The sequence below is a fragment of the Erpetoichthys calabaricus genome, chromosome 3 (assembly GCF_900747795.2).
Source record: "Erpetoichthys calabaricus chromosome 3, fErpCal1.3, whole genome shotgun sequence".
In the NCBI taxonomy this organism is placed as follows: Eukaryota; Metazoa; Chordata; class Cladistia; order Polypteriformes; family Polypteridae; genus Erpetoichthys; species Erpetoichthys calabaricus.
In genome coordinates this window covers 45,935,897-45,948,942 of record NC_041396.2, presented here as the reverse complement: position 1 = coordinate 45,948,942, position 13,046 = coordinate 45,935,897, and the positions used below count along the sequence as shown (strand labels likewise).

Genomic DNA, 13,046 nt, shown 5'->3' with positions numbered 1-13,046 from the left:
AAGCTACCAAAAAATGGCAACAAATTCTACACATAAAACGAGAGGTGGATATTTGAACACATTTAACAAAATAAGTCCAAAATTGAGACTTCAATTATACACATTGCTATAGTTCACTTTTAAAATTCACTCCTTAGCCAATCTATTTCAAACTCATAAAAGTTCCTCATACTTTCAACAGCTCAAACTATAGAACAGCTTAATAAAATGAAGCCACATGGGTAAATGACTGCAGCAAGTCTATTCCATTTGACTGTGTGTGCAGTGTAGGTTAAATATTATATAAAATATAAAAACAACAAAATTAATTCTTCTCATTCCTCCAGTCATACAATTTGCAATCGGCAGCAAAGCATTCATTACCAAAAGCAATACAACATCCAAGAGAGTACAACAATTTGAAATAAGTTTTGTAAGGTTTGATATTCGATAGTCTTGGCACTGATGAACAGTAATCAGCTGTCAGCCAAAGTATGCATGAACAATGATTCAGTTTCCTTTTAGGATGCCTTCTGCTTGAAGCTTACCTGTTCTCCTCCTGTTACAGGTTTCTTTAACTGACAAATCTAATCCGGCCTAGTGTGTTTATGTGTATGTGCATGTGCATTTGGTAATAATAATAATAATTCGTTGCATTTATATAGCGCTTTTCTTACTACTCAAAGCGCTCAGCAATTGCAGGTTAAGAAGCCTTGCTCAAGGGTCCAACAGAGCAGAGTCTCTTTTGGCATTTACGGGATTTGAACCGGCAACCTTCCGATTTCCAGTGCAGATCTCTAGCCTCAGAGCCACCACTCTGCCTGACAGACTGGCAACTAATCCAGAGGTTGGCTTTTACCATGGTAACAGTTCTGGCATGATAGGCACAGACTCTCTACAACCCTATACTTGCTAAAGCAAGCTTAGAAAATGGATGGCTTGATAACATACTTTGACTGCAGATAAAAAACATTTACTGTACCTGGTGGTCTCAGCTTTGTTGCTTTCTGACTACTGGAATGCTTGGTGTACTTTGCATTTTATTATGGCAAGTGCTTGTTTGGTTTACAACTGAAGCTGATTTAAAATGTACTATCTGTACCCACTGTGAAATCTTTGCAACTGGCTATTTGCTTTTATATATTTTGGTCTGTGGTAGGCAAAGTTGCCTTGGAAATTTCATAAGGCAATGGGCCCCAGTTTTTTTAAAGACAATTCAATTTTATAGGAAGGTGTATTCTTTTGAATTAAAAAGGGTAATCAGTAGGAATAATGTGAAATCTAAATATATATTATTAACATTATTAGATGTTTATAATGTTCTTTTCTTTACATCATTCGCTGAAACATTTTTTTGTGTCTTTCGCCTGTTGTATGTGGTCCCCCTTTAAAGTCTGGAGATGTGCATGTATACATAAAGAATTTTGTAGAGAGTAGTAGGGCATCCCCGTTCAAAGTAAGCAGACGCACATGTAAATGTAAGCAATTTCAGATTTTGGGATCCCCTTTCGAAGTCCATTGATGAGAATGTATGTTGTAATGGAGTAGATAACAGGGAACCCATTGAGGTTAAACTGACAGTCCCAGCTTATCTTGCATCTGAGTACATCACTTCTGCCTCTACTTCGCCCACCCTCCATAAGTTCACAGCCACAGTGCCTAGTACCCACACTGTACCTTTATAGTGCATACCAGATAATTTCACATGCACACCTGATACTGTATGATGAACACCAGATAGTATCGCATGTGTCTATACAGTCATCCGTCACCTATCGCGGGGGTTACGTTCCAGAGCCCCCCACGATAGGTGAAAATCCATGAAGTAGCGACCTTATATTTATTTTATGGCTTTATAAGCCCTTCCCACACTCTTATAAACCTTACCGCCTTATTATGTCCACTTACAACTCATTTTGCACCCTGGTTAAAGGACACTGCAGCCGTAGATCTTATATTCTTTTCCTCCTTTTTTAATAAAACATATCCACACCTTTTACCTTTTCGGCAATCGTTAGCATCTTCCGTTGGCGCTTGGGCACGGCCCCTGAAGCAGTAGCAGGAGCAGATCGTTTTGGAGCCATAATGAAGGGCTTGACTATGCACAAAGATAAACACAGAAGAGCACAAAAGTTAACTCTTACAAAGCGAAACACGTTGATGCTGAATGAGCGAAACGAGACTTCCTGGTTAACGCAGCGGAATCGAATTCGGCGCACCGTCGCTGAGCCATTCAGCACACAGGAACTTAACTGCATGCTCTGATTGGGTAGCTTCTCAGCTATCCACCAATAGCATCCCTTGTATGAAATCAACTGGGCAAACCAACTGAGGAAGCATGTACCAGAAGTAAAAAGACCCATTGTCTGCAGAAACCCGCATTATATATTTAGATATGCTTACATATAAAATCGGAGATAGAGTGAAGCCGCAAAAGTCGAAGCGCAATATAGCGAGAGATTACTGTACATCATTTTCTGTTAACATAACATGTTGCTTAATACTTTAATGTTATGTATACATTTACATCTCTAAAAAATCTAAATACAAAATACTAACAAAATTACACTGTCTCCTCAGGGGCTCTGTTGTTTACCTCTAAATATTGATATATCAAAATGTCCTTTCTTAGCAGATACTTACAGACCTAGACGTACCATCCATGAAATAGTGTTTTTGTTGATGAGTTTGTGACAGAGTGAGTCAGTCATTCAAGTTTGTATTTTAAATATATGTAGTTTTTTTTTCTTTCTCCCTTGAAATATTATCTGCAGAAGTTTAGATTTCCCAAGATAATGCATTTTTTAAATTTCAAGTGGAAACCACTCAACTCACTTTTTTTGATACTTTATTATTTCCAATGAAAAAAAATTTTTTGCACCATTGTTTCAGTCAGAGAAACTTTACCTGCATAAAAAAATGTCCACCTCTTATGTGCTCAAAAGCAAACTGAACATTTGAGCAATGAGAAAATGCACAAGTACATTGTCTCTGGATATTATAAAGTAGACTACTCTGTGGTGTCGCAAGCACTGTACCATGATGTTTCACTTTTTCTTATCTTCTTATTTTTCTCTCCTGAAACTATTGTACCTATAGCATCAACAATGGTATTGAGATGTGGGCTTAATGCATCTATATTTACTGAATCACAGTTTTGTCTAGAATAGGTACGGCATAAAGTCCCAAGTCTATTTCCCCTGAATATAGGAGACAGGTGATATTGTACTCATGACAATATAAAACACAATTTGGAGAATGAATGTTGGGCAAAACTGTAAACAGGAAAGCTCCCTTTGCTTCAGAACTTACAGACAACTGGATTGCACTGTATATAGTTGCCCTCTAGCAGCAAACAACTCAACTCATCACCACCGGCAGTAAAGGTTGAGCAAGGTAAAAAAACAGGTTTCTAAATGTAGTAATTAGACAGAGTTCTCAAATAAAAAAAAAATCTTCATCTCTCATCTACACAATTCAAGCTGCATTAAAAACAAAATGCATAGAAATCAAGCCATTATTTTCTAATAAACAGCTTTCACAAAGTGGTGGTGCAGCATTTTACTATTGATGATTAATTCTTGAACAGACGGTGCTGCGATCTGATTGGCTTTGTGCTCCCATATTAATATACTGCATAGCATCCAAAGGTTAGAACCCAATCTTGTCATATAGCAATACAAATTAATAAGTAGTCCTGGATTTATCATGCATTTACCTAGGCACTTCAGAAAAGGAAAACACGTTTGTGCCTTTTCATTATGATCCTATATACAATGTTTGTGTTGTTGCTTATTTCCATTACAAGCAGAAGAATTGTGAAAACAACTAACTTAAAATGACTACAATCACGGTTTCCGAAGAAACCCAAATAGTTTAGCATTCTAATTAACCTTTTATTTTCCAAAATATTTAGGTTTTAAAGAGTGCTGGAGCAATCAACATCATGTTTGTGAGTTTTGTATCTTTTGAGAAGGGATATAAACACCTGCAGGAAATAAGATGCTGGGATGTTAAGTTACCCTTGACTTACATCTGACAGTGGATTGTAACCCTTTTGGCACTTTACAGTGAGTTTAGATACAGCATGCACAAAGAAAAAATGATTTGACTAGTTGCCACTTTCAATTTCTTACTTTCTGCCCTATTGCTACCTAGAATTTTATAATTTTGTCTGATTACCAACTGTTTCTTTAAATTATACGTCAAGTTCTAGTCCAATACCAAGTCAGTTGCCTTAACAGAGGTTAGTTTTTATAAGTTGTTATAGTTTCCAACAAGCTAAACAGATAGTTATTACAGTTTGTCTGTGGTGGTAAGTGTGCATGAGTTTTGTCTTTCTCTGTTCTCCACCCTGGAAGCAGCATTATCAGTCTTGTTCAGGTGAGAAGGGTCTACCCAAAAGTAATTCAAACTAATAGTATATGCTATTTTTCTGAAAGTAATGTTGCATGTCAAGGCACATTTACTAACATTACCATTACATATGTGCTTGTCTGCAAAGCTGATATCTACTTCACTCTGCTGAATTAAGCTAAAGGCTTTTTACTGCAGCTATACTGAAGCAAACTTACTGAAGTAGCAATGATCTCAATTCACAAAAACGCAATTCTGACTTTAAATGTTTAGTTTTAGCGCTGGAGGTTATAGTCATCCTGGAAAATAAGGATGGATGGATAGACAACACGTGTACTCCCAGATTATTCCATGTCTGAACAGAATGCAAAAATGTTCACACTGTAACCTTTCATGCACTCATATCAAATTATATTTTTTCTCTTTGCTTCTTTTTGTTTCATGATTTAAATGGTATTTGTTTTTGAATTCAAAAGATACCTAGAATGAAAAGTTTCTGCTATTAATTGACTATAAATTTATTCTCATGAAATGCAGCTTCCAGCTCGGCCATAGCTTGCATCCAGTAGCTTTTTGACAATCAAGTGGTGATGTGGAACATGAAAACTTGTCTATAGAATTTACTTGTGCAGTATATATCTGTGTCATGACATAATCCTCTGCTACATATGCTTTCTCATTCTATTTATCTGTCCTAGAAAATGAACATAAATAACATCTGGAATGGTAAGAGAAGGATTCAAAGTTCTACTCATGTCTGAAGAAACTACCTTAAGACCAAATAAACCTGCTTGTGATGGGCTTGGACCAAACCTAACATGACTGCTGTGTGTCATTACCACTTATTAAATCTGTGATAATAAAACGAAACCTTCCAGGATGTTCAATACTTACTTATTGGTGAGTGAAAATGCCAACCCATTACCAGAACCAACATAATCCAGTTTCAAGTTAGGGAACAACTCTGGCCTATCCTGTCACTTGAAAGGCTTGAATATATCACCAGTCCATCAGCGAATATATTCACACTGTCCTACAGGTCTATATTAGAATCTATAATTATCAAGAGTCTGCACAGGATGTGAGCGAAAAATACCCACAATGCAAAATACACATATGCCTATATATTTATTATATTATGTCCTTCCTTCCATCCATTCACTTACAGAAGCTTCTTAATTCAGTTATATGAGTAATGTAGTGCCTATCCTGAAAGTATCAAGTGCAGGGCTCGAACTAAAACTGGACAGAATGCCAATTTATTGCTTTAAGACACTCTTGCACATACACGCAGAACCATCCCAGGCTAATTTAGACTCGCCACATCTTCCCTGAAACAAAAGTCTGGGTGTCTTATTTCAATATGGCGAGAACAAGACTCAGAAACACTCCTACAAAAATGAGACAGGTCCTCTAAAAATCTATTCACCCATCTTCAAAACTGCTTTAGGGTCATGGGTGCAATTTATTCATTCATTATTATTATTCCATGCAAGGCCACAGGGAGCAGGAGCCTGTCCCATCACAAGGCACAAAAAACCCTCAATGAGGTTCCAGTTTATTGTAAAGCACATTCTCTCACACACAAACGTTTTCACACTCCACTGTGGGCATATTTAGGTTCATCAGTTAAGTAAGATACAAAACTTTGGGTTGATGGAACAAAACCAGAGTCAAAGACCCAAGCCGTGATTTTTAGAGGAATGTATAGGTTTCAAGAAATTAATAAAATGAGTACAAATGGAAGTGGGCTAAGATGGATGTGGTAGAATCATATCTTACTCGTTTTCCCTCTACCAAGAATTTAACATTATCCAGAAAAACATACAGGTAACCCCATACTTTTTCTTTCTTAGGTGGTATATTTATTGTTATGACAGAGTTGCTTTATAAAGGTGCAGAGTTCAAAATGACAAATAATTACAATAGTAATCACAATAATAGTAATAACAATAACATTCTATTTATATGAAACGTTTCCCATGTTCAAAACTCTTTACAAATATCAAAAATGTAACAACAGGAATAAAAGCACAGAAAAAAAATCTAATAAGCAACTCTGGATATAGAATAGTATTACCACTAAATAACAAAACAAAGATGCAAGAAGCACCAAGCCCTGAATTAAAAATAAACAATGAACCTAAAAAAATATAAAAATACAAAATACTGCTAGAAAACCAGGAACAAAAATATAACTTGTGTCAGCTGATATAATTAATTTAGGAAGGCCATTCCAAGGTCTGGGTGCATCAGACCTGAAGGCTCTGTCACTCATAGACATCTGGTTAGTTTGCCAACATCAGTGAACATCAGTGGGCAAACAGGACAAGGAACTGACAATGTACACCCATCGGAAAAGCTAATAACAGATTTGAAGTCAGATCAATGCTTGCTTTTTTAACATAAAAAGCATTCTCAGACTTGTGTAATTCTTTTTCAGGATTGTCAAGGGCTGGAGTCTATCCTGGCAGCATCAGACATAAGACAGGGACCAACCATGGTCAGTCCAGCTATCCACAAATGATTAATACACTCATACACTTTACAGGGCCAATTTGGAAAAGATAATCAACCTAACCTACAAGTCAATGGGGATGTGGGATGAAACCCATTCAGGGATGGGATAAATGTGTAAACTTTACATGGACAACAACCAGGCTAGAAATTTAAACACAAAATGCTTGATCCACGAGGCAGCAGCACTGATCACCACACTACTGTGTTGCCCCAGTAAATATTTCATTATAAATAAAACAGATAAGGGAGTTTTATTTAGATAAAATATAGCAGCAGTGCATTAGTAGGAAAAGACAAGCTTCTTTACTAGCAAACAATAAAAGTAAGTGTCTACTTAAGCTAAGAAGACAGGCCACGGATATTCTGCAGGAGCCTTCCTCAAGAGTGCTACTTCTAAAGAGTCTTCAGCAGCACACTGCTTAGCATTGACAGATTTATAAGTTGAAACCCACATCAGCCTCTGCTGCTTTCCAAGGCTGCTAATGATCAAGAACTGAATGCATTCTCCCTTCTTTACTTTGAACATAATATGATTGCTACAAATAACTACACAGTATGCTACACTCATGGAAATTCAATAATAACAGTATGCAAATAACAATAATTTATGAAGCCTGGAGTGAATTAACAAAACCAATTAGCAAAATAATCAATTAAACAAAGCTGTGAGAAAGTAATTAACCCATGTGTCCTAACAGCCTATGCTGTATATTCATAAAAATGTTCAGATTACACGTACATACGCTATGAAAAATGAGTGCTCATTATGATATATGTAGACACACACAACAATAATAAGAAAATGCAATTTAAAATACTGATACATGTAGAAAAACCTACCTTTAATCAACTTGTAAACAAGGGAGACAATATTCCATATGTACCGCTTCATTGTAATGTAGTTATAAATTTCTTTTCAAACAATATGTAATGACTCCACAGTTTAAAGGCCATACCATTTGATACAGAAAAATAACCATCCCACTTTAAGAAACGTTTTTCTTTGTAAGCTGCCTCTATCCAGAAAGGTCCTGTGTTCCATCTCAAGAGCAGGTCAATGCAGTACTTGTGACCTCCCATCCTCCCCCTTAGGGACTCATTTTGCCCCTTAGCCCCCACCCCCACTGAGCTTCAGGCTTGCATCAATAATGCAAGAGAGCTGGGCAGTGAGTAGCTGAGAGACGGTCTATACCGCAGAGCTGAAGGCATGGGAGTATGGAGAGTGTATGCAGAGTCTAATATACAAAATATAAGCCAAAAACTAGAAGACAGGTGTGTCAAAGGGCAGTCCACATGAGCTTAAAATTAAAGACTTCCATTTAGTTTTATTCACCACTTGCTCTGCAGAATGATAGATTAGAATCGCCCCTTAACCTAAACAGGCTAATGACAAACCTGAAGCATTCTATTAAGTGATCTTCTGACTGATTCAATGTGTGGTTATTAAACATCATTCCTGCCAAATGTACCATTGTTTCTAAAAAATATACCCCAGGCTACATGGAGACAAAAGACATAGCACCTCACTGCCAAACAGCAATAAACTGCCTGAAAATCATTAGTTACTAATCTTAGTTCCTCCTCCTTCTTCTTTCCCTGATTCACACAGCTCACAGATGCCCCAATCTCAGCTGCCTACAACTCTGACATGCATACCAACACTGCAATTTCATTTCATTCAAAATGGAAACGGATCAGGTGGCAGTCTCAAAAAAATCAAAATCTAATTAAATTCCAAGGGCTATGCGTCATTTGTGGCAGATGACTCTGTGAATGGTGCTATATAAAATAAAGATTGACTGATTGGTCAACCCAGCTATCCCTGCCATCCCTATTTTAATAACAAATCCAATGTGGAATAGCTGTGATGAAAAGTAGCTGCCAACGCACGTCTTCAATAAGTCCCTGTAGAGGGCGGCAGAATATATTTACCATGAGCAAAATATATAAGGAAACAGTTTTGGTGCAGACTAAATTAATATGATTTTGTTAAAATAGTTTATTATTCAATTTTGCAAAGCTCCCACTTAGGGCTCATAAAAGTAAATACTCTGGTGGTATAATATATAAAAAATAAATGCAGTACTATAAACACTGGTATTGGCACAAAGGACTCATATTTTAAACAGGTTCAACACCTCAATATCATGCAATAGTATTTTTTTATTTTTTGTGTCTTTTGAACAATTTACTCTTAAGCTATTTGTATACATCCTAGTGTTGAGATCACCATCTATCTAAAACAGATTGACATAAGGTGAAGGTTAAGTTCTCCATCACATATTGTATGTTTTTTAATGACACCTTCACCTCCAGTTTACACAGTTAAACTCCAACCATTTCCTCAAACCTTTTAAATCATTATTTGATTACAGGGAGATGGAGCCAATTCATGAAGCCTAGAAAAGGAATAAAATCAGGATGGGAAACCAGAGCAAATATTAAAAGAACCTGGGAGACCATGTGTCTTCCCAAGGCAATACTGCATGCTGTATCAGTCTAGGGGTCTCAAATTGTTGTAAATAATTCATTATTTTCCCATACTTTACATGTGATTAATGTCTTACTTCTATAACTTATGCACATTGTTGAACACAGATCCTTACTCTAGCTATACAGTAGTGTACTGCACTATATCAACAAAATCAACAGATGTTCTATGACTGTGAAGCCCCACCATGTCAATGTATATGCTGAATGATAGCTTACTCTACTCATGAATGTATCTTATGAAGAAGTAAAAACGTTGCCTTAAGACAGAGAATGACCATGTTGAAAAGTAAAATATGGACCTTATATAGAAAAGGTCAGTGTAAGATCTGCACCTAACAAAGACAGTTTTTAAGTCTAATTTGCTAAATTACCTTGCATGCTATGCTGTTGGTAACATTTCTGACTGGAATTGATTTTGAGTTTGTGGTTAGTGCATATTATAGTTTACTAATTTATGATCCGACTGGTTGTGTAAGCCATATGTGCATATAGTGTTCATGTTTTAAACATGTTCTAATACCAGCTTGATAGCAATTAAAAAATATGAAAAAAATGTGGACACATATAAATCATTATATGTCAATACCAATTGATCATCAACCGTGATGACCCAATACCTAACAATCAACCAACCCACATACCATTTTGGTTACTCTATAAATAATTCACGCATTGTACAAAGGCTGATCTGCGTTTTGCAGTATCTCAGAAAATAGACTGGGGTTAATGAATTTGGTTTCAGAATTCATTTTATGACTTTGATGGCAAACTCCACTATACCCAAGGATTCTGCTAATTTCTTTAGTTAACCTTGAGAATATGGATAAACAGCAAAAACAGAAATAACATTTTAAAAAATCTGGTAACTGTAGGGCTTCTACTTCAAAAATGAAAGGTGTGCACAGAAGCTTCTCTCTTAATTTCAGACATGACAAAAGATTGTAGGTGTCTTGCTTTGTGTAGTTGATGTGTAGGACAAGATGAAGAAGGCAACCAGTTGTCACTTCATCTAATGTATTCTTTTAAAGTATTTGGATTGTTCATGTATTGTTGGATGAACTATTGTTCTTATTTTAAACATTCTCTTGAAAGAAAATCTATTTTGCAATTCAAATTAGCAATTTGGATGCATTAAATTGTTACAGAGGAGTAACTAACTACTTCAGTGACATTTCAAAGTGTGCAATCATTAGCTTAAAAATTCTTAAATACCTAAAACATATCAAAAGAAATACAGACACACTTTTAAACAATCTTAACGCAGTTAACCTTGTTAAATTAATTTAAAATGTCCAAAAATGCTGGGAAATTATAATAATAAATAATAGCCTGATAAATTGAAATAAGAACATTACATTACATCAATTTTGACAGAAGGACAGTTAAGAGTAGGAAACTAATGGTATGAAAACTTATAGCAACTGTAGCCAACCAGAATCAGGACAGGCCCTCTGCCATTCAGCCTCTCTTATGTGTGTATACTAACACTAAGGAGGCTTTAAACATGCTGTACTTATACTGAGCTTCTCAGTTTCTGGTCCTGCTTTTTTACATTATAATATCTCAGGGAGCCACAGCCATTTCAAGCATGAGGATTGAATGCAGTCCATAACAACAAGCACTCATAGCCACATCTACACTCTATCTCATTGGGAAAGTTTAGGGCTCTCCAAGTTAATCTAAAGCCGGCTTCATATTGCATAATCTCTAGTAGGAGGGGATGTCAAACATAACGACTGCAATTGCTGATTTGTTTGTCTGAGGATGTCAGATTACATGAATAGAAATCACAGGGCTTTACACATTACATGACTCTCTGTGACAACTTTCCAGCACAATTTCACATTTCTAAAATATTGCAAGCTTGCCCCTTTTTCTACTCAATACCACGCTGTCCAAATGCTTTTTAAATAGAGTGAGTTCAGCTGCAATCTCAGTCCATTTTTTTCCATTCTGTTGTTATACATAAAACATGAGACATCAGATAGATTCTCCTCTCTACTGTCTGAGAGGTTCAAAGCACCCACATTCCCTATTCTTCATTGCTGCTTTATTTGCCTTGTATTTCTGAGTGAGTAGTGATTGGTTGTCAGCTCTCGTACACACACAGCCTGTCCCTATTTGAATTTGTTTGGGTAGTGGCAGGCTTGCTGGACTGAGTCGCTGGGACTGTCAGACTACACGACCAGAGGTCACTGGAGTGTGCCCTGACAATCTCTGACTCTTTAAGTTTATGTAAATGAAGACTATGACTGAAAATCTCTGAAAAACTCATGTAGTGTGATAGGGCCTTTATCTGTACATGTGAGAGAAAACTGGAGTACCCACAAAAAGCCCATGAGGACACAGGGAGAATGTGCAATCTCCCCAAACAGTGTAATACAACTGGTGTGATGCCATGGGTGCTTGTAGTCTTGGGCTCCTTCCATTTCCAGGGACATCGATAGTCATAAGCGAGATAGACTAGGACAAATGGGGGCACACAACAAGTAATGTGCAAAAAAGTGAAAAGTGAGTTTATTCACATATCAAAAAATGTCCAAAAAGTGCCATGCATTTAATAAATAATTATCCATAAAAACAGTGCAGTAACAAAAGATAAAATCCATCAAATAAATTGAATAGTTATAATCAAAGATAAAATTTATAGACAAAATAAGCTCTTTCTATCTCTCTCTCACTCTGTAATCCCCAATGCATCTCTTTTGTCTCCACTGTTCACAGGGTGAAAACAGTCAACCTTCTGTCTCCCGTCTCAACCACCTCTGTCAGTAACCTACCACCTACTTCAGCGTCCACAGGTCGCTCAAACCTTAATTGTTTCTACTCCTCAGTTCCACCCCTGGAGTGCCATTCCCTTCGCTCCACCATGGGGTCATCTCTCCTCAATTGCACTGGCTCCTGCCTGATTATGCTCTCCTTTCCTCTTTCTTCTCCTCAATTTTTCTTCCTCCCCTTTTCCTCCTTTACTCAAAACTTTTAAATACTTTGTGAGTGCAGGTAAAATAAACCCCAAAGAGAGATGGCTGAGATGATCACCCTTCTGCAGTTGAATGTCAATTCAGTCCATTCTCCCATTAAGTGTTCACGGCTGCTCGTCACTTGTATGCACACCCACACTCAGGACATTTGAGTTGCATTATTTTTAAAAATATCCTGCACTCACTCCAGTCTAACATAAACCCCAGACATGTTTCAGCACAGCTGCGTCCAGACCCTGGGTTTTCTAGAGGTTTGAGAAAAGGGTTAACTCATGTGCTGCTCTCTTTTAAAAATGTTTAAAGAAATAAAAGAGTGAAACTTTGATTAGGAAAAGAGATGCACTAAGGTAAATAATCTGAAACATAATCAGTTAACCATTAATCTTTTTTAACATGATGCCTTTGGTATTTAAAGTGGTATAATGAAATCAACAAAATTAAACTTTTGTAGCATAGTAGTTAGCACAGCAACCTCACAGCTCCAGGACAATGGGAGTTACTCCCAGTCCAATAATCATCTGTGTGGAATTTGAACATTTTTACTTTTATTTACTTATTTGGATGATGCCTTTATTCAAAGTGACTTACAACATTTTAGATCCTGCTGGTTACATTTGTTTATATTTTTCCAATTGGAGCACAGGCAGTTCACGTGACTTGCTCCTGGTCACACAGTGTCACTAGCAGCATTTGAAGTCACATCCTCAGGGTTTGAAG

General features: G+C 36.8%; 1 protein-coding gene across 1 annotated transcript in view; it reads right to left on the bottom strand.

Moving 5' to 3' along the window:
- Nucleotides 1-13,046, bottom strand: part of nfasca (neurofascin homolog (chicken) a) — a 198,795-nt gene that overhangs the window by 137,073 nt on the left and 48,676 nt on the right. The window lies entirely within an intron of this gene.